Source organism: Nycticebus coucang, chromosome 3 (assembly GCF_027406575.1).
Source record: "Nycticebus coucang isolate mNycCou1 chromosome 3, mNycCou1.pri, whole genome shotgun sequence".
In the NCBI taxonomy this organism is placed as follows: domain Eukaryota; kingdom Metazoa; phylum Chordata; class Mammalia; order Primates; family Lorisidae; genus Nycticebus; species Nycticebus coucang.
The window spans coordinates 3,526,056-3,547,877 of record NC_069782.1 but is presented as its reverse complement, the minus strand read 5'-3'; the positions used below and the strand labels follow the sequence as shown (position 1 = coordinate 3,547,877).

General features: G+C 58.6%; 1 long non-coding RNA gene across 2 annotated transcripts in view; it reads left to right on the top strand.

Annotated features, from left to right (window-relative positions):
• Window positions 1–20,460, top strand: part of LOC128581733 (uncharacterized) — a 29,582-nt gene extending 9,122 nt beyond the window's left edge. The window contains exons 2-7 of one of the 2 annotated variants that reach the window (XR_008378906.1): window positions 7,257–7,372; window positions 10,471–10,631; window positions 12,933–13,080; window positions 16,105–16,163; window positions 16,700–16,744; window positions 19,425–20,460. This is a non-coding gene — a long non-coding RNA (uncharacterized LOC128581733). Of the gene's footprint in view, window positions 1–6,545; window positions 7,373–10,470; window positions 10,632–12,932; window positions 13,081–16,104; window positions 16,164–16,699; window positions 16,745–19,424 lie in introns of those variants that run through there. The other variant, XR_008378905.1, reaches the window with a different exon arrangement.
• The last annotated feature ends 1,362 nt before the right edge of the window (window positions 20,461–21,822 follow it).

Here is a 21,822-nt window from a genome sequence, read left to right as displayed (position 1 = left end):
GCCCCAGCCCCGACAGCATCCCTGCCCTGCCGTGGTGGTGTGCACTGTACTGTCCGCAGCGTGCGGCCCCAGCCCCGACAGCATCCCTGCCCTGCCGTGGTGGTGTGCACTGTACTGTCCGCAGCGTGCGGCCCCAGCCCCGACAGCATCCCTGCCCTGCCGTGGTGGGATGCACTGTGCTGTCCGCAGCATGCGGCCCCAGCCCCAACCGCGTCCCAGTGAAGAGACGGTGACAGTGTCCCCACTGGGGGACTTTTGGCCTGACCTGCCAAATGGCTGGTGTGGTTCTTCCCCAAAGAAACTCAGCTCCCGCTGCCTGTGGTGGATGTCACAGAAACAGCCTTTGCTGAGCCAGTGCTGTCATGGGGACACTTTGCAACTCACAGATAAGAAACAGAACGTTGGGGGCTGCAGGCCCCCTCGGCAGCAGGGAGTCATTTTCCCGGAAGCAGGTTGCCTTGCTTCCTGGCCTCAGCATCCTTGTCTGGAAGATGGGGGAGTGAGACTCTGACCCAGTTAGATGAGATTGGGGGGTGGGGGGGATCAGTCTGGGAAAATGGCAAGAGGCACCTACCCCAGAGTCCTCGTCATGAGCAGAGCTGGTCACATATCCCACAGGCCACGGTGGAAAGGTGGGGACAGGTTCACTATTGTTAGGGTTGCCTGGGATTACTGCGGGGAGCCTCCAGAGTGACCAGTGCCTGGCTCTGGTGCCTCAGGTAGCCCAGGAGGTGGTATTTCCTCTTCCTATCCTTGCTGGTGGGGGGAGGTCTGAGCCCATCCTCCACGTAGCTGCCTCCTGCCCCCTACCTGGAGAGGGGCCGAGAGACCCTGGGGACATTGCCACTGTAGCTCAAAGGTTAGGCGTGGTGGCGTTTTCAGTTTTCTGTCCTGGGCAATAATGAGGCTTTGGTTTGAATGGCCACATCCCACCAGCCGCTGCCTCCGTGCCCTCTCTCCACCCTCCCAATAAAAGTGTGCTACGGAGTGAGCGCAGACAGCCGGCTGCAGCCCTGGCCGGGCTTGATTTAGACATACGGGGAGCCTGGGATGATGTAGGAAATGAAGGAAATTTCCCCAGGGAGAGGGGGAAGAGAAAATAGAAGAGCTTAAGTGCCCACATAATTATTAAGCCAGCGTGATGATTTACAGCCCAGCAGGCCGCCCCCACCGTCTGCTCCACCCCTGGAGACCCACTGCTGGGGAGGGTGGGCGGCTGGTGGACACTCAGCTCCTGAGCTCCACTTTGTCTCCTGGGTACAGCCCCTGAGTAGGGGTCCAGAGCTCGTCTGTGTGCCCGGCAATAACATTTATTGCCTGGGGCAACCTCATAGAACCCTGATGGGTCACCAGACCCATCTTACAGACAAGGGAGCCGGGGGCCTTCTTCAGTGGCAGAGCCTGAGCCAGGCTGGCTTCTGCCCTTAGCCAGGCCTTTCTTTCTGCCCACAGCTACATTCAGGGGCCTTGGGCAGGCAGGCAGGGAGGTGGCCCATTAGAACCAGGGACGTGGGCAGAGTGGTGGTGGCAGTTATCACAAAGCAGGCCTCTACTGACCATGTTCTGTGTCCCCTTCTCCTAGCTGAAGTCATCTCTCCTTTGCGAGACTTTTGAGGACCCCCCACCAACCAGCCCCGTCAGCCTCCATAGCCCCATCTTCTACCTCTGCAGACTTAGGCCTAGCATCACCCCCTCCTGGAAGCCCTCCCTGATTTCCACCTGCCCACTGCCCTACACACTTGCAGCTCCAAGCTGGGATGGTCACTGCTGCATGTTTCTGCCCTGGGGGACTAAGTGCCTTGGGCAGGATGTGCCACAATTAACCTCTGGGCCATGGGGCCCAGTGCCAGCCTGGGGGGAACATTTCCTAAGTGAAAGAACCGGAAGAAGAGACACTGGCCTGCCTCAACGGTGCTCAGTGCCACCGGGTCCGAGGCACTGGCCCGGTGCGTTTAGAGCTGCCCTTCACTGCATGAGCTTCCCTTCAGGACTGATCCAGGGGGCTTGTGAAACCACAGCCCGTCCCGAATGGCATCACAGTGCCTCATGGACAGGCTGGCATGGTCCCTGGAGGGAGGAGCACCCTGAGATTGTGGAGGACTGACAGGTGCATGCGTTGAGCTGCAGGGAAACCCTGGCTACTTCCCCAGGGGCCTTACTTGGAAATATAAACCACCAGGGGTGGCCCGGGCAGGTCAAGGGTCTTCTCAGATAACTGGGTGTCACTGCTGGGCAGTGGCCCATTCTCTTGATTTAGGCAAGGTGTGTCCAGTTTACATATTCCCCACGTGGTCCTGCAACTGCACCGCAGCCCAGGAGGTCTTCCGCCTCCAGGAAGCCCTCACAGACTGCTGGGCCCTTGCCTATGCTCCAGTGGCAGACACATATGGAAGCAGCTTGGAGCTGCAAGGATGTAGGGCAGTGGGCAGGTGGAAAGCAGGGAGGGCTTCCAGGAGTGGGTGATGCTAGGCCTAAGTCTGCAGAGGTAGAAGATGGGACTATGGAGGCCAACAGGGCTGGTTGGTGGGGGCCTCAAGAGTGTGGCAAAGGAGAGATGACTTCAGCTAGGAGAAGGACAGGAGCCCCGAGAGGTGGGAGGTGGAGCAGGGCCAGTAGGGGCCTGCTTTGTGGTAATTATCACTGTCGGCTCAGTCCTTGGCCAGCTTGTCCCCTCTAAAGGGACCCATTATAGCCACCTGGACTCACATCTTCCCATCGTTCACCTTTCCAGTCTGTGATGAACAGGTTATTGGTGCCCTCAGCCTTCCAAGGGCCTGGCATCTTAGTCCAGTGGGTCTGAGGCTGATTAGTGAAGGCCTTTAGACAGATGCACCTCGGGGAGCTTGTGCTGACCAGTGGGCGGGTGCCTGGGTCACACCCCTGGCTGTGTGAACTTGGGTCAGCCCCTTCCCTGCTCTGAGCTTTCTCATCTGCCCCATGATCTCTTTGCCCCCCACCTCTGCTCTAGAATGTTCTGAGGGACCAGGTGTGTGGAGTGGCTGCCTTTCAGGCCTGAAAACGAGAAGTACCCTCCACTCTCCAGGATTAGACATCGGGTTAAGCAGCTGTGATTACGTGAGCCGGACTGGGCGTTGGGAAGCATTGCGGGAAGGTGGAGACAGCTCACGACCACATGCACATGAACCCCCTGGAAACACGGTGCAGTGTGCTGCACGTGGTGGAGGACTCTGCTGCTGCTTTTCTCTTTTTCTCAATTTCATAAGATTGTGTTACTGAGTATATGTTCCTTTTGCATTTAACATTTAAATTACAAAATGAATGACCTGGCCAGAGTGATACCAACTCGCCCAAAAGATCACTACAAGTCCTCTTCTGAGAGGGAAACTTACGAACAGGAGACTGGGGTGGTAGGGGGGCAGCACCTGTCTGTCAGGATGTACTTTGGCCATTTAAAAGGAGCTGGGCCAATTTGAGGGGAAGATGGGGTGTCCACAGAGGGCCCTACATGGCTGGCTTTCGCCATGTCCCATGAGGCTGCTGTAGGGCAGAATCCAGCTTTGTTAGGGCTCAGATGCTTGGGACAATGTCCCAAGTCTGACTGTTGGAAATGACATCGTAAAGAAAACAACTTGGTTTTCTCGTGCCACCACCAGCAGCTGTCATTTTGCCGTTACAGATACTATGGCAGCATTTGTGACAAACAGGTTCTACCTTAGCCAAGTTTGCAGGTAGGAATTCAAATGGCCACAAGTCTGGCTGTGGCTTGCTTTTCCAGAACCACTTTGGTAATAAGCGGAATTTGGGCAACTGCCCTATGAGAGGCCCTGCGGTGTACACAGGATGAGAATCTCACCTGTTCATTTTCTCTTTTCCTCTGAGGTCGGTCTCACAGAGTAGCTGTGAATAATTCCTTTTAAGATACAAAACTGGGGCTTAGATATGCCGCTTCTGGAAGGCGGCACAGCCTGGAAGGTTCTGAGCAACCTGGGTTTGGCTCTAGGGCATATGCCCCTCCAGGGGATGACAGCTCTGCCACCATGTGCCACATCTTTGGGGGTTTGAGTTCCCTTGTGCCCTGACCACACCAACCACTGTGGTAGCTGTCAGCTCCCAAAGGTCCCTACTGGGGCCATTTTCGCCAAAGTGAAGCGGCTGAGCTGGGACTGCAGGACTGGTTTATGCATCTGACACAGGAGGCTGGAGAAGGAGGTGGCTGGCAACCTGCCAGTGCTTCCCTGACCTCTCCCAACCAGTCTGGGGTGTCTGGGCATCAGACACCATCACCCAGGACCAAGTCTTGGTCCTATCCACAACGTTAGCTGCATAAATTGAGGAGGTGCTCTGTGCAACTTACCCATTCAAAGAAGACATTTCTCCTCCATATTATTTCTGGGAGGGACAAGGTTTGATGCTGGGGACACGTGTGGACAGGACTGAGTCCTCAGGGAGACTGTACCCCCTAGGCCCTTGACCCTGTAGGTTGGCTGACGTTAGAGTTCGTTCCTGGCACTCAGAGCCTCCTAGCCCCACAGCCTGCCCCTGGCAGCGTCCACTCAGGTCCTGTCGGCCACCTTTGCTACCGTGCCATTGCAGCCTCTCCCCAGATCCTCCTGCCATAAGCCCAGGTAAGAGTCAGCCTGTTGTGTGAAGAGGGAGGGAAGGAACTTCTCAGACACTGGAGCCTGGAGTGATTTCCACATACACTTAGGCATCTGGGAGCTGCTGGTGGGCACTGCCATCCACCGAGCCCCTCTGTGCCCAGGCAAGGAGCATGTGTTTCTAATCTTGGGTGTAAATACAAAGAAGTGGCGTCATTGTCCCCATCTAAAAAGAGACTGAAGCCCAGAGAGGTGAAGGAGCTGGTCTAGGGAGGGTCACAAAGGCGGGGGGCAGGTGGGAGCCCAGGGGTGCTCATGGATGGGGTGAGGCAGGGCCCTGTGGGTTTGGAGGTCTGTCTCCAGGGCACTTGGCCCAGCTCAGTGCTGGTTCTGACAGGTTCAGCACCAGCCTTTATGGGCTGAGAACCATGCCAAGGGCCCAGGCCAGCCTGGTGGTACAGGTGAGCCCAGTGTGGGGCTTGGGCTCTGAGAGGGGAGTTATAAAGGCTCTGAGGGAAGATGATGCAATGTTTGCTCCACTCACGATCCCAGGGACTAAAAACTGGCAGAAGGGAAAGGTCAACCACTGGACAAGGGATGGCAGTCAGGCTGTGGGATAAGACACTGCCTGGGCATCAGTCAGGGGCCTCCTCACACAGGGCCCCGGCAGGCACTCGGCCTAGCTCTTCCATCACCATTGCTGAGAGGGGATCAGAGGACCTGGGGGCACCCTGTCACCATCTTCTGTGTGCCACCATAGAATGACCCCGGGCAGCTGTCCTGGAGTTTCTTTGGTGTGAGAGTTTTCTAGGAACAGAGACAGGTCCCCCAGGGCCACACCTGCCCTGGACCTGGAGCCCCATTCACCTTGTGTGGCCAGCAGTGTTGTGGGACCTCTGGGGTTGGCTCTCAGGGGTTACCCTGGTCTGGGTAGGCTGCTTAGTGACCACCTCTCTCCCCCAATCATACCTGTCCTGTCACACCTTCTTGGGTCTTGTGGTCTGGAATTGGGATTTCTGATGCCGGCATCACTGAGAGATGAATTAAATGGGGGTGTTTACAAAAGAGAGGGGCCTCTGTCTCTGGGCCTGCAGGTGCCAGGGTGTGCTGGCCATGTGATGTCCTCTGGGCCTGTGCGGGCACGTGCTGCGTCAGCCTGCTTCCCAGTCTGGGGGGCCCCAGCCTGTGGTATTAGTCCTGGGTAGGCCCCAGAGCTGCCATCCCATCAGCTCTGGTAAGGGCATCAGTGCCTGTCTCAGACTAGGGCAGCAGGTGAGGGGTTCACTTAGACCTCCCGATCTTCATAGACACAGGCAGGTGGGCCCAGGGTTGGTAATTTGGGCATCAGAGCACCACCAGGCCCCAAGACAGGGTTTTGATTTTGGTTCATGTCACTGGTAGGAGAGGTGAGAACAGCGGTGGGGTCCTAGGCATCTGGGGGGTTGGGGGCGTGTGGCTTCAGGGTAGTCCCTTTTGGGGGCTTGTTCCCTCTGAAACATCAGGACAGCAGTGTGCTCGAGGCCAGTGGGTCCCATAGGCTCTGTTCGAGAGGTGGCAGCAGCTGGGCCAGGGCTGCCTTCCCTCCATCACCTGCAGCTTCTGTGGGACCCTCACACCCTTTGGGGGCACAGACTTTATCACCACAGAACACTGCCTGTGAGGCTTTTGTAAGGCTCCCACCTCCATTTGCAGAGATGGGGTGATGGGAGCAGTTGAGTGCGTCCCCAGGGCGGCCAGCAGGTGCCTGGCTCAGATGACTTAGGAAACTGACTCAAGGAGGCTGAGATATTGGTGAGAACTAATCCCTGCCCCAGTGCCCTGCACAGCTCTCAGCCCATTTAGAGGGAGAGTGCCCTCCCCAGGTGACAGAGCTTGGGGAGGGCCTCACTGGGCCACTTGGCCAGCTGAGAATTCTAGGGTCCATGGAAGCCAGGACCCCTAGGTAGGTTCCTGAGGGTGTTGGAGAGAAGGTGTAGGCTCTGGAGACCTCAGGAGTGGGGTACTTCACATCACCCCACATACCTCCTAAGTGTCAGTCAACTATGGTAGGCCCAGTGACACAAAGCCATGTAAGAGACAGTCCCTGCCTCAGAGCCTCAGAGGAGCCAGGGAGTACAACTGTCTGTGAGCTGATTTTGAGGGACACCCCCCAGCCTACTTCTAGAGCTAGGGGGATCTTTGACCCAGGAGGCCTCCCTGGAGGAGGTAACCTTAAAGAATGGGTAGGATTTAGGCCTTTGATGAAAGGAGGACGTTCTGGCCCCCAGGAACAGTGGGTGTCAAGGCATAGCTGGAGCGAGGGGACAGGGGCTTCCCTGAGCACCAAAACGGAGTGACCGTGGTCTGCCCTGAGCAGGCACCCCGAGCCCTGTCAGGTCTTCTCTGCAGACACTGAGGATGTCCAGGTCCACGGCTGGGCTGCTGCAGGAGCCTATAGCCGAGTCTGTTTCTGAGTACGTGGGTCAGGCAGGAGCAGAGGCGAAGTCGGGGAGGCTTTCTTGGTAGTCAAGTCTGTAACTTCTGGGCTCTTCCACACCTCAGCTACAGGGCTCAAGGTGGGTCGGGCAGTTGGTAGGTGGCTGTGAGGGGTAGGTCCCTCAGAGGCAGAGGGAGGTGGCCACACTGACTCTCCCCACTGTCAGAGTCCTGAGCCCCCAGACCTGCTGAACTGACTCCTTGGTTTCCTGTGTCTTGCAGATCACTGACCCGTCCAGACCAGGGCACCACCTAAGAAGGCACGAAAAGCCTCCAGAACTCCGAGGCCCAGGAGCTGGGCAGGGATGTGCTCACCCCAGTAAGGAGCAGCCCAGGAGGTGGGTGGCCTGCAGAGAAGGGGCGGTAGACTGATGTTTGAGGAAATTCCAGCACCAGCCCTGCCCTTGCAGGCCTCACTTGCAGCCAGGCCCACCTTCCCCAGAGTCCTCAGGGGTCTCAGTCTCACCCTCGACAGGTAGAAGCAACCCCTCCATAGGCCCAGCAGCCAGGGAGTTGAGCAGAGGATCCTCAGGCCTGCCGTGTGACTGACTTTCACAGCTGTGCCAAGTGATGGGCTCACCTGGTCCCCAGCCCACATCCTTTTTGCTTCTGATGGGCCAGAGAGCTGCCCTGTGTCTAAGGCCTAGGGTGACCCCCAGGCTTGATGAGGTGCCTGCTCTGACCCAGGTCTTAGAGCAGCACAGGCCAGAGCTGACAGAGTGCAAATGAGGGACGTGCACCCCGCACGCCCCCAGGGGCCCCGCCGAGGACTTCTCAGCAGCTTTCTTTCCTTCCAAGGCTCACCTCATCTTGTCAGACACTTCCCCAGTTGACACCTGAAGCTTAGGTGACTGATCATCCTCAGTGATGTAATTTGAATGTTGATGAAAACCAGGTCTACCTCGTCCATCCCTGGGCACGCAAAATTCTGCACACACACGCACATAGCACGCACGTGTGCACGCACGCTTCGGGAGGCCCAAGGAGCCAGGCGGGTGCTCCTCGCATACTCACGCAGGTTCAGCTGGGTCTGTGCCCCGCCTGCTGTCCCCTCATGTCAGCCACTTGCTGTAGCCACGGGAGCAGGGCCTCTGAGAAGTCAGGAGCTTGCCAGGTCTCGCCCTGGGAAGTTCAGCTGGCACCATCCATGAGCCCCTCCTGCACAGAAACTGAGGGATGCTCCTGTTCATGAGGAGCTGCCCCCCTTGAGGGGTCCAAGAAGGGCAAGAGCAGCCTGGGTCACAGGTGACTGCAGGGCCATTGCAGGATCTTTGAAGACAACGGGGGCTCAGCAGATGAGAGGGTCCCCTGCCCATACCATGGGAGCACACAAATGCAGGCTGTGACCACTTGGATGGGGAGTCAGTGTGGCTGTGGAGGTTGGGCAGGACTGGCCACCTCGGTTGCCGTGGCCAGGGGCAAGTCTAGGTCCCTAGGACCCCAGTATGTGCAGCATGTAAGTAGGACAGCCAGCATTTGAGCTGGGGTCCCCTCTGCCATCTGGGACTCAGTCTTGCCGACCAAACTCTGGGACCTTTGCCACCAACCTGAACCGAGAGCAGGTTAGGACAGTTTGAGAAAGGAAAGAGACTCCAGGGGACCCAAGGAAGGTGGGTCAGGATGGGGGGCAGGGGTGAAACATAACGGGGAAGGGGAAGGACAGAGTATGAGGGTAGAACAGGGCAGGGTTGCCTCAGAAACTGTGAGACTGTCACAGGAGACCAGCCTGAGGGTCTAGCTGTCCCCAGATGTCCAAGGGGGGGCCTGAAGGGTGTTGGCCAAAGTGATTGGCCATAAGCCAGTTCTGCCTATGGACCCCTACTCCCCCACACCCATGCCCTAGCACATGCAGCCCCCAACATCCCGTGGGCAGCAATGGTAGCCGCCAGGGGCCACGTGAAACCAAGACCTCACAGGCACGTCTCTCACATGGGCTTGGGCACAGAATGCGCCTCTGTGCCTCTGACCCCAAAGCCCAGACAGATATGTGCAGAAGGCCGCAAGGGTGTGTCCCCAGCAGTGTGGCAGGAACTCTGAGGGTCTCCCTGGCCCAGCAGCGGGTGCTTTGTGCAATGGCCGAAGCTCGGGATGTGAAGGTCTGGGATCAGGGAAGGACAGGCCTGAGGGGGAGAGTGGCCAGTCCCCGGGCTGGGACCCAGCGTCCTCATACTCACAATGGGTAGAACACCAGGCAGAATACACATAGTAGGTACTTACTCGGAGCTCAGGTGACCTGAGTAAGTGCCACGGTGGCCACACACCCTCTGTTAGGACCACCTGCAGAGGGGTCTCCCTATCCCTGATCTGTTCTGGTGGAGATGGAGGCTCTGGGGGCCACAGTATCCCAGCTCCCTCCCTCCTCATTTCCTCGGGCAGTGGAAGGCCTTCAGGCCACCAGCTTGCACTGGGGGACTCCATGGAAGCTTTGGGAGGGCAGTGACTCACTCAGCAGGGCTTGTTTTTTTTTTGTTGTTGTTCGTTTTTAATTGTTTGAGGTAAAGTCTCAACAGGCTAGAGTGCCATGGCATCATCAGAACTCAGAGCAACCTCAACTCCTGGGCTCAAGCAATCCTCCATCCCTCTGAGTAGCTGGGATTACAGGTGTCTGCCACAACACCTGGCTAATTTTTCTATTTTTGGTAGAGATGGGGTCTCACTCTTATTCAGGCTGGTCCTTAACTCCTCAACTCAAGGGGTCCACCTACCTTTGCCTCCCAGAGTGCTGAGATTACGGGCGTGAGGCACCATGACCAGTCTGGGCTTATTTTTCACTGACTCTAAATTGCTCTCCTCAGAGTCTGCCTAGACTTGGCCCAGAACACAGGCCCGGGTTGGGCAGGTCCCTGGGCCTTTCCCTGGCCCTCAGTGGAGGATCTGTCTCACACTCTGAGGGGCAGCATCCGTTTAGCCACACATGAGGCATGTGCCCCAATACCCCATCTTACTCAACGGCAGACAGGAGCCACAGTCCCTATCAGCGTCACGGCTACGCTTGACAGCTGGCACTGGCTGGCTTTCTGAAGGGACTTGTCTTGCTCCTGCAGTGCACTGGGTCCTGTTGAGAGAGAGGCAGCCCTGCCCTTTAGGAGTCAGGGAACATGTGGGTACACAGGACACCAAGATGTGGGGCGTGGGGACGATGGCCTGACACTCATGGCAGAGCCTTGTTGAGAAGCCACCAAGGGCTACCTACTGTTTGGTGTGCACAGCCCAGGGGTGCCACAGCACAACTCCCGGCTGGCGGCTCTGCAGAGGGCAGGGTGGACTTTGCCTTTCTGCCTGAGGGTGAAGAGAGCATTAGCAGTTGGCCTTAGGTGGCCCCAGGTTTAAGTTGAGGAGTGGCAGAGACTTGTTCTAATACTAAATACCTGGATACGTCTAATTTACCCAGAGAAAAAATTAAAGCCGTAAGATTACTTTGCATTTGATCTTTCAGTCCCTGTGAACCTACAGAAGCTCTGTGACACGATGAGGCTGTGTCCCAGCAAGCCATGGTCAGTTGAAAACGCAGTCAGTGCACCTGACCTACGGAGCGTCGCGGAACGCGGAGACATCTGACACAAAGCCTGTACCATAAAGAAGCACTGACTATCTCAGGTAATTACTGAGCACCGACCCAAAGCCCAGCTGGCTTCTCCTGAGTTCCTGTCACTCTAGCACCATCGTAAAATCAGAACATCCTAAGTGGAACCCAGGACCCTGTGGGGAGGCCAGTCCGTGCCGCTGGGGAGCAGCCGCACCTGGGCGAGGCCCTGGAGGGGAAATGGAGCCCGCAGTCTGGTCATACCCAGGGCAGTGTCTGGGCTACTGCCATGCAGAAGTGACACGGATGGTGGCACCTGCCTGATGCTGCCCCACGTCACCAAGGCGACCCCACCCTGTGCACTGGATGGCAGCTTCCGTACAAATTGTGCTCTCCAGGGTTTTGACAGACTCTGCCAGTGGGTCCAGATCAGCCAGTATCCCTCAAAGGCTTGGGCTGAGCCCTCAGCTGTAGGAGTATCATCTACCCCAACCCAGTGGCCCCCCCAAGGCCTCCACTGCTGGCCACAGTCCAGCTCCTGTGTCCCAGTCTACTTGCCTGTGGCTGGCCCCTCGGCTCCTAGAACAGCCCTGTTTGTCCCCACTTTGCATTTGGGGCTCTAAATAGGATTTGCTAAAGACTCATGGACACCACAGGCAGAGCAGGGCAGGAAGACATCCACATGGCCCCTGGGATTTTTGATCTGCCTGATGGGCCAGTGGGCATTCACTGTCTGCCAGGCTCCATTATGGGGAGGCTTAAGTCCCCCAGGTGTGTGTTAGGGGCAGCGAGGCCTGTACCTCTTGTCCCGAGGAGGCCCGAGAAGGGGACATAGTGTGGAGTGGGCAGTCACTGGACAGATGACCAGGACAGGGGCCTTAGACCTCAGGGCTTGTGTGGGAAGTGGCCATTACTGAGCAGGCTGGGGCAAGGCTCCAGGAGGTGCTGGGGCTGGTGGGCTGACCCAAGTCAGCAGGGCCTCAGGCGTCAGGCTTTGGGGCAGGGGGTTGGGAACAGGTCCCTGGAGTGAGTCTTCTGGACATCTCTTTGCTTGCCACCTGGCACTTGTGCTGCCTCCTGGCATGGCCAGTCCCTGCAGTACAGGCCAGCCCCTTGGGCCACCTCACTGGACGTGGGGCAGACAAGGTCCTCTGTCCCCCTCGGGTCTGGGGGCAAAGGAGAATTTTTAATCTACAAGGAGCCCAGACTTGGGAGACCCCCAATGTCACCTCATAGTGGACACCACCTAGCAGTGGGCCACTTCTTCTGTGAGGTGAGAAAACATCAGTGCCCCTCAGGTACCCAGTCCCAGGACCCCCCAGAGCCCCATGAAGGGGTCGACCAGACCTCTGCAAGCCCTGCTCACCTGGGAGCTCGGGTAGGAGGAAGGCTTCTGAAAGGAGCTGCCTGTCTCCCTCTGGTCCTCAGTGCAGGGCAGGCAGCTGTGTTTCCTGAGTGGACGTGCGGCCTCCTCCCTGCCTGCTGCCCCCGCTGGTCCCCGCCCTCTGGCTTCTCTCCGTCTTTGTCTCCAGAGGGTTGCACAAAATGGCCGCGGCAACCCTCCGCCATTTTGTGGCTGAGGCAGGCGTAGCCTACGGGAGGGGCGGAGGGAGGAAGACCACTGCCCAGCCACCTGCCCTGGGCGGCCTGGACAGAGCCCAGCACCGGCCCCTGCCCCAGGCAGGCCCAGGCCATGGCTGCCCTGGGCTTGGCAGCAGCCAGCACTTGGCAAGGCGGTCTGGGAGTCTTGGCCCCTCACCCAGCCCTGCCCGGCCTTCTCGCCACCCCGAGACATTGCCCGCCAAGCAGACGGAGATCCTGGGAACCAGAGCCCAGAAGAACCGTAATTAAAACCATGCAGTAGAGGGTGTCCTCGGTCATGGTGGTGGCCAGTGTGGACCATTCTAGAAATGATGTTTGCCCAAGTGGAAGTGGGCTCCCCAGATGGTCAGCGGAGTTGGGTTTGTGTTGGGCCCCCGGGGAGGAAGGCAGCCCTCTCTGGCCTCAGTTCACTCCTCGTGCTCCTGACCTGCCGGAGGACCTTGGGGCTCCCCGGCCCAGCACTGTGTTGGACCACTCAGGTCTTGCAGTGGTCATCAGGCTTCTGGTCTGGAGACGGGCACTGCCCCTCCCCAGAAATAGGGCCTGGCTTTCTGGAGGAGGAACTGCCAAGACAGTGGGGCTGCTGTCAGCTGGGCTTCTCCAGGCTGGGCCTGCCTGTGAGACATGAAAGTGGGGCAGCTCCTCCCGCTGGCCCTCACCCCACAGCCTCGTTTTCTACCCAAGACCCTGTCCCCAGAAACCTCAGCTGCTCTAGGGAACATCTCCCCATCAGGAGCCTCCTCTGAGCCTCTGTTCTTGTTTTATGCCCACAGGCTCACTCATCTGACTTTCCAGCACCAGCAGGTCAGAACAACCACCTTCTGGGCCAGGAGCACGGTTGGACATCTCTAGGAAGTCCCCAGCAGCCATCGGAGGGGAAAGCAGCTTCAGGGGACAACTTGCTCTGCCTGCCTGCCAGATGTGAGTGCCTGTAAATCCCTGTAATAGGTCCCTCTAAGGCAGAAGTCGGAGACATTTGCACGTGAAGAACGGGGAGTGGTGTCTGATAAAAGTAGATCAATAATGGTTCTCTGGGCAGCATGAGGTGGTATCAGGTGGGCCCCACTGTGCCGGATGTCTTCCACATAGCTGTGAGTTGGTTCCTCGCTGGAGGGGGCCCTGGATAGACTAACTGCAGGGCCCTTTTCCAGAACCTTTGCGGCCTGGGAAGGTTGCTGGACACACCCTTCCCAGACTCCTCTCCCTGCGGTTCCTGGACAGAACATTCTGTCACCACAAAGTGAAGTTTGCACAGGCCCTGCCTTCTCTCTGCAGAAACCCAGCTGAAATGGGACAGTGGAATGCCACCTGCCCACCTGGATCTGAGCCATGCCAATGCCAGGCCGCCCGGAGCCTCCAGGAGGCACGGGAGCCCCAGGTTCCCAGGCAGGAAAAGTACCAGTAGGTGGGGCTGCCACAGGGCAGGGCAGGCCCAGATGTTCTTGGTGTGGTTGCATCTGGTCACCCCCTACCGTCCCTTCCGGCCCCTCCCTTCCTCCCCAGACTGCGGCTTGAATGGGAATATTTTCAGATAAGTACAGACCTTCCAGGTTAAAACTGTTGCCTAATGGTTGAACCCCAGATGGAGATCCCCATGGAAGAGATGGCTGTGCGTACCTGCCTTTCCCCGCTGGGCTCCAAGCACAGGTGTTTTCTTGAGCTTATAGGAGCAACCATAGAGCTGCCTCTGTCCCGTCCCAATTTATGGAAGAGGTAGCTGAGGCCCAGAGGGCTGACTGCCCAGGCCCGTTGGTGGTAGAAGATGGAGCGGGGTCTGAACTATGGTCCAGCAGCCCCCAAAGCCCCCTGCCATCCTGCAGCCTGTGGCCCCATGGATGTAGGTGTATCCCTAGAGCAAGGCCTGGGCTGCTCCCCAACCAGCACGGGGCTGCCACGAGTCACAGGCCACATCTGCGGCCAGCCAAACTCAGTGCCCACTGGGACCTGGCCCTGCTCTAGGTGTGGCCACAGCACGACAGGCCCCACTCCCTTCAAGAGCTCAGTGGCCATGGAGGACCAGGAAGCAGGGAGTCAGACGGGGTTAGGACCTCAGACCACAGGGTGCCTGTCTCAGGGATCCAGACTGGAGGGTGTCAATAAGAGAGCCCGTGGAGGCACTTGGCACCCCCCACACCCAATTCTGGCTTTGCTGCCACACCCTCCTGGCATGTTCTCAGGGACTGTGTGACTGGTGGGTTCCTGCTGCGGCCAAGCCCACAGTGCAGCCTGAGGCTTGGGAAAGGGGCAGGAACCCTGGGCCTGTCTCAATCTGCATTTGATGTTTTCACATGTGGACCTTTATGTGTTGATCTTTTTTTCCTCTTTGAACTTCTCAAAGAGACATTATTTGCGCTGAAGTCTGAGGTTTGGGCCTCTTAACATGCCTCACTTTCCTCACCGTGGTCCCAGCCCTGCCCCGCGCACAGTGGGTGCAGCCTCTCCCAAGTGCCCTGTCCTGGCCCATGTCAGCCACAGACTACCCATGCTTCGTTCTTAGCTTTACAGGCTGTGTTTGCAGGGAGACCCGTCTCTGCCCGAGCCCCTGGACATTGCCGCCCCCCCTACCCCACCCCCCCAGCGTTCCCCAGACTGCATTGTTGGCATGGCTTGCTGAGCAGAGACACTGGCTGCTTTATGGGGAGAAACCCAATCCGGGTAGCGGAGGTGGGGGTGCGGCTCCCCATGGCCCCAAGCCAAGCCTGAGGTGACTTCGAGGTGACACCGTCTGTCTGCCTCGCTGGCTCGCTCCAGACATCCGCTCAATCCTGAAAGGGCCACCTGCCTATCACAGCCTCCCACACACCTGTCTTGGCGGCCTGGCTCCTCCCCTGCCGGGGCCTGCCCGGCACCCTGCCCATAGGCAGACCCCGCAGGGCTACAGCAGGGCCTGAGAGGTGGCAGCTGGCAGATGGCGGGGCGTCTGCCGACTGCTCACTCCCTGGCAGCTTTGCTCAAGGAGTGCCGTTCACGCTGCGCTGCCCACCCCGGCCACCAAGCCCTCATCCAGGCTGGCTGAGAAGGGTCTTGTTGGTCTGTCTTGGGATGAACCCCCTGGTGTCCCTGAGGCCTGTGGTCACCTCTGGGCTGTAGGACAAGTGAGCTAGCAAATCACACCTCCCCAGCATGCCCCAGCACATAATTAGTATCTTTCCCTGTCTGCCCAGAAAGGCTCCAGGCATGGGTCACAGACCCAGAACCGACCCATTTTATTCCCTCATCTCTCTGAGCTTGTGTGAGTCCTCCCTTGATGGGACAGAGCGCACCGGGGTCACAGTATCTGTATCTTAGTCACTAGAGCACAGCAGGGCTGGGAGGGTAAGTGTTTGGGCACCCTTCTCAGAGCACCTTGGGGGTGAGCACTGCCACAGCCAGTCTCCCTGCCCACAACAGGCCTGCATGGTCCAGATGGGAGCCCCAGAGCTATGGGGCAGAGCAGGACTCCCAAGGGTACACAGTGCCCTTTCAGGAACAGAGCAGGAAAAAGTAGGGGCAGTTCTACCTGGTGGAGGGGCAGGCGAGGGCAGCAGTGGACCTGGTAGCCCGGTGGCTGGGAGAGGCCTGTGGGTGGGGGCATTTTACTACTTCAGGAGGCTGGAGTGGGGAGCCAGGGTGGCAGGTGCAGTGGGAAGGAACAGAGACCATAGAGTGGGTATTAGCGCTAATGATGGATGGCTCACCAGCTGGGGGTGTGGGTGGCGTGGGCACTCAGGGACCGGTGGGGAAGGCTCCCTCCACAGCCTAGTGGGCTAATCTTCTGGCCCCCACTAATGGACAGAGGTGCTAAGGCTCATTTGGGCTGCCTCGTTCAAGGTCACACAGTGCAGGGCTGCAGGGAACCTGAGTGGGTCTGGCTTCTGTCCAGTGTAGGGCTCAGCCCCAGCAGCCCCCTGCTGTGTGCTCCTCTTATCGTGACACATCTCTTTTTCCCTGCATTTGTCTCACCAGCCTTACCACTGTCGTGCAGAACCTGTGAGGGCACTTGGGGCAGGGCAGGCTGCAGCGAGGTGAGCTTTGATTTACTCGGCCAGCCCTTGCTGGGGCTGCAGCCACAAGCTGGTTGTGCATCCTCAAGCTGGGTCCTGAGACCCCCTTCCCAGGGTTCCTGCAGGGGAGAGTCTCGAGCCTCCCGTGTCCTGGGTCCTGGGGAAGCCCCAGCCTCTGGGGAGCTCCAGGGTCCTCTCTTTCGGAGGGCAGCACCTTTCTTTGTATTTCTCTGCCCTCCTCTGGGCCCTAGAGCATCCAGGCACTAGCCTGGCAGGGTTCTGGTCACCTGCCCCAGGAATGCCAGACACCCTGACCATTGGAGTACAAAGCTTGGGTCTTGGTCATCATTGACCTGGCATTGTACAGCAGAGGGCTAGCTGCAGAGACCATACCATCCAGGACCCTGCAAGGGGTGCACCACCAGGCAAGAGGCACTGGACTAGACAGTGGGCTTAGTGGCAGGGTGACCTGGGACAGGCACACAGGGGCTCGGCGGGGCAGGTCATGTCTTTTCCAAAGCTGACAGTTGTCACTTTTGTTTCTAAAAACCAAACAGGTCAAGAAGTGGTGCTGACATGGACCTTCTGCCAGCTGACCTCAGGTGAGCAGGGCCTCCCCGTCCTTGCCGAGAAGCAGGGAGCTGTGGGAGTATTAAGAGTGGGAGATGTGGTCAGAGCCAGGTTATCTCCTTGGATGGGGGCCTGGTGGTCCCACCACCAAGCCTTTGCCCCAGCTGTGCTCTCCCCTGAAGCCAGGTCTCTCTTCTTCCCATCCCTCTTCTAGCAAACTCCCCCATTGGCCTGCCATGCTCTTATGACATGGAAACCTTTGACCACGTCCACTGGTTTCCCACTCAGTGGACGTGGTCTGAAGGAGCCGTGGTGGAAGGAGAGTGTAGGTGGAAGAGCCAGGCTTAGGCTTATCTTCACTCTGCAAGGGGGCACTGCCCCTGAGCCCAGAGCCATGTGCACCTGCCTGTCCCACCAGGATCACTGTGCCTCTCTCTGGGGACAGAGGTATCTTAGGTGGCTGTGGATCAGCTTGGAACCTTAACACATTGGGCTGCCTGCCATTGACCAGGCTGACCCCAGATGCCACACAGGGGAGCGTAGCCTAGAGCAAGAAGAAAGGCCAAGTGAGGGAAACTGAGGCACATTTGCCTCTGCAGGAAGGGGTGAAGGCTTGGGGAAAGGGGCTGTGGTAAGGGCCGGGGTGGACTAGGATGTGTACCCCTGCCTCCCATCCCCTACCCCATGTGCCAAGCCCTCCATGGTTGGCTCTGCAGGCTCTGGGGCTAGAGCCCCAACCTGAGGAGAGTGGGTGGTGCAGGCCACAGGGCTTGCCGGAGGGTGCGTGGTGCCCCACGTACGTTCCAGCTCAGCCTGCCAATGAAGGGTGACCTGACAGCTGCTCAGAAACCTGGAGGGGCAGCTACGGTGGTGACCCTACTTCTCAGTGAGGAAAGGTGAGCAGTGACACCTGCTGTGCCACCCGGTCCCATGCCACCTTTAGCCTGCCAAGGCCAGGCGTCAGCCAGCATGTGTGAGGGACTTGGCCAGTCAAGCAATCAGTCCAGCTTGAGGGGCACAGGGGTCTCAAGGCCCAAGTCAGGAGCCCAGAGCAGGTGCATTCCAGGGAGCACAGCTGGGGCAGATGCTGGCACCTTAGGTCATGCCAAGGCATCCAGACTGGAGCCCTGCCCTGGGAGCCAGAGTCTTCCCTGGGGGATGGGTGAGCAACAGCTGTCACCCTACAGGGTGGCTTGGCGGTGCCAGGTCACCCTTGATCTTCCCACCTTGATGGATCATCTAGCGGGGAGAGCTCCCAGGAGACCCTCAGCCCCCACCCTGCCCTGGCTGGCTCTCTGTGGACCACCCTTGGGGACACCTTGGTCCTGTCTGCCAGCAGGGTCCAGAGTTGAGGGAGGGGAACAGGACATGCAGATGTCCCTCTGGGGCCTTGCAGGGACACACAGTGTCTACAACCACCAGACAGGGTTGGAGGGGGCGGGGTTGCTGCGTTCACAGGTGACTGTACCTCGTGTCCCAGTGCCAGGTGGGCATAGAGCCCTTCCTCTGCAGGGTGGGAAAGCCGAGCCCACAAGAGCCCAAGAAAGCCAGCAGCACCCCCCCTCTGTCCAGAGCAGAAACCTGGGGCCAGAAAGTCAGCCCCTCTGGGCCTGAACGTCCTTCCGTGAAATGGTATTAGCAATCAGGGCCTCACCGGAGCGTTGAGGATTAGAAGACTCGGCCCGGCCTGGTGCCTGCCTGGAGGAGGCAGCAGGCTGAGGAAGGGCTATGGAAGGAGGTTGAAGGTGGACATCCTAGGTCCACATGGGCACTGGAGAGCTTAGAGTGAATGTACTCTTGTACTAGGAGAGAAGCGGGACGTTCTAACGTTCATTCTGCCACCCATCTTCTGAGCAACCTTCGGAAGGCCATGTCACCTCTCTGGGCCTCAGTATCCTCACCTGTAAGATGGGTTACTTGCCACCTCAGCTTTTCCCCAGGGTTCCCCAAGGAGGTTGTGGCCATGGTTAGTGTTTGTCGAGGGTGACCTTGTAGTGGGCCGAGGGCTGGGGGGCCCGTCTCTTGTCAAGTCATCCCACAGCAGGTGAGGCTCCGAGGCCTTCTAAGTACCTCACCCTATCAGGCTCCCAGCCACCAAGCGTGGAGCCCACCCAGGGACAGGCCCTAGGCCTTGAGTGTCCTTCAAGGGACTGCAGTTGCACCCCACCATCCTCCCCAGGAGCCAGCTTCTCTCAGAGAAGGAAGGAGCCAAATCCTCAGTGGGGTGGTCAGCTCAGGCAGGCACAGCAAGGCCAGCACTGGTGCCACAGGATGGAACCCCTGCCTGTCCAGGGAGGGGGCAGCACACCCACAGGCTGCTGCTCCACTGGTCTCAGAGCCGTGAGCTCTGCTTGTGGTGACCTTGAGTGGGCAGAGGCTGCACTGTCCAAGGGCAGAGTCACGGCCAGGTGGACACTCATGGTACCATTGACACTTGTAGGCCTTCAGCAGATGACAGGTTTCCTCCCAGCATCTGCAGCAAAGGAATCCCTTGGGGACATAACAACCATTCCAGTCAGATAGGAGGGAGCCAACTGCTTGCAACAGTTTCCTAAAAGGCCACCGAGGGCTCTTCCCTCCTCTCGTCCTTCCTCTCTCCTGTGCTTGTTGGCTGCCTGCTGCCCAGCCCGCTAGAATCCCCCTGCCTTTGGCACCCAGCTGGCCTGGCCGAGCACACAGCCCATCACCTCAGCACCTGTCCTTCCCCTCCAGGAGGTGCCTGCAGAAGCCGTGAAGTCCCACCTCAACGCCAAGACTGACCGCCCTTTGGGGTGAGGTAGTAGGTTGTATAGTTTGGGGCTGTGCCCTGCTCTGGGATAACTATACAACCTACTGTCTTTCCTGAAGTGGCTGTAATAGCTGCGCTGGATGGAGCGTCTGGAACCCTGGCTGGGGCAGGGGCGGTGGTGGCCTGTTGGAGACAGCTCTGGTGGGAGTGGGGACGGTGGCTGCCATACAGTAAGGAGCCTAATGGGCCTGGGCTCCATCTGCACTGTGACCTCTCTGGGCCTCAGTTTTTTCATCTGTAAAATGGCGACCAATGAGGATCGAGGAAGATGGAGTGTGAAGTTTCCATGGTGGACAGAGCAGGACTCAGAGTTGGCCTTGCCCTCTCTACTTGGGCAGCACTGAGACAGGTTACCTGTGCAGCCCTGCCCCCTGTCCAGCATCAGTCCCAGACTTGTAGATGGCCTTGGGCAGGAGTTGGGAAGGAGCCACAGGGCTGGGAACAGTTGAGACTTTTGGAGGTCACAGGGCAGTGAGTGTCAACCTTGCCTATCAGCTCAGGGACATCCATCCCAGATGGCCAAGGTGTGCCCTGGCCTGCCTCGTGCAGTGTCAGGCCTCTGGCCAGTGTCAGCACCTTGGCCCAGGAAGGGAGAAGAGGCCAAGGCACCTTCTCCAAGTGGGAACCAGGAAAAGCATCTATAGGCACACCCAGGGCACGCCAGGGACACAACCCGAAGGGAGGTGATACGGGGAAACGGGCTTGGAGGCCAGGGGCTCCCCGAAGCCAGTGCACAAAGGCCACCCCTCCTGCCAGGGCACCATCTCCCCTCTCTTTCTGCCCTGCGCCTGCCCAGCCTTTCTGCTCTGGTGGCTGAGGGTCACCGAGCAGGGGCCGGCGCTGGGCAGGGCTGCGGACCTTCCCACACTGAGGCCGGGCCTAGCGGGGTGAGGTAGTAGGTTGTGTGGTTTCAGGGCAGTGATGTTGCCCCTCAGAAGATAACTATACAACCTACTGCCTTCCCTGAGGGGCCCAGAGACACTCCCTAGGGAAGGCCGCCGCAGGCTACAGGCAGGGCAAGCCAGGCTGCAGGCTGGGCAGGAGGCCAGGCATGGGTCCTTCATTCATCAAAAGCTATTGTGACGTGAATTTGGAATTGGCTCTGCATGGCCATGCCAGGGCAGAACAGCCCCCTCCACTGACACCCATCTGTACTCTCTTGCACCACCAGCCACCTTTGAGCCTGGGCCTTCCTGCCACACTGGCCCGGGGGCTTTGAGAGCCCAGAGGAGGTACAGGGAGGCTTCCTAAAGCAGGGGCCATCAGAGCTGGGTCTTGTCAGCTGCATAGGAGTTTTCACTGGAGACCGCTGGGGCACCCCATCCCTCCCAAATTGTCCCCTGGGGCTAGGGAGGGTAACACATGGCACTCTCCACCTCCCCTCTTCACCTTACTTACAGTCAGTGGGTAGGTCTGGCCACTTCTGTCCCCTGAGCATCACTTCTGTCCTTCCTCCTTCTTTCCCTTGCCAGGCTTTTGCCCTTCTCTGAGCCAATCTCTGCCCACTCGCCTGTGATCACCTTTACCAGGACCCCCTCACTGCCTGTCGGCTCTGAACACACAACACCCTCACCCCTTGGCAGCAGCTCTGGCACTGCCTGTGAACAGTGCAATGAACGTCCCAAGGAGTCGGTGTTTCCTCCTGGCATCCACACTGTACTTGGAGCCAGGTGAGCTTGAGGCCACGAGCCTTGGGGAGCTGTCAGCTGCCCTCTGTTGGGGTCAGCATCACAGTGGCAGCCCAGGAGCCAGGGAGCCCAGAGGAGCCCTGGACCCAGCTGTGCAGCCAGTGTCAGCTTCCTAGAGGTGACACCTGGCTCACCCCATGTTCCTTCCTATCTTCCCATCAACCAAAGCCTCTCCTCTCCTGATTGACCATTCCTAGAGATGGGGATGTCAGAACCCACCCAAAATGTGGGCCATGGGAAGGATGGGGCTCCCCATCACCCAGTCAGCAGCAACATGTCAAAGCTTTGGCGGTGGCAGGCTCAGGGCAGCCACTCTGCACTCAACCTGTGCCTCACTCTCAGTACCCACTTCAGAGGGCACCTGTGTATTCAAGAAAGTGATCAAAGCGCCTGGCGTGGAGCAGGGAGAGAGGCAGGGCCCAGATCCTGCTCCCAGAGGGTGTACCTGGCACCACCTGCTGCCTGATCCAAGAGGCAGCTCCTGACCCTGCTCTGGTGCCTGGATTGGTGTGGGAAGTAATGTGGGGTAGGGAACCCCTCCAGGATTCACCCCACCCTTGGACTTTGAGCTCCCAGGCAGGCTGGGTCTATGGTCAAGAGCTGGGAGTAAGTCTCCATGAGAATAGCCTACTCA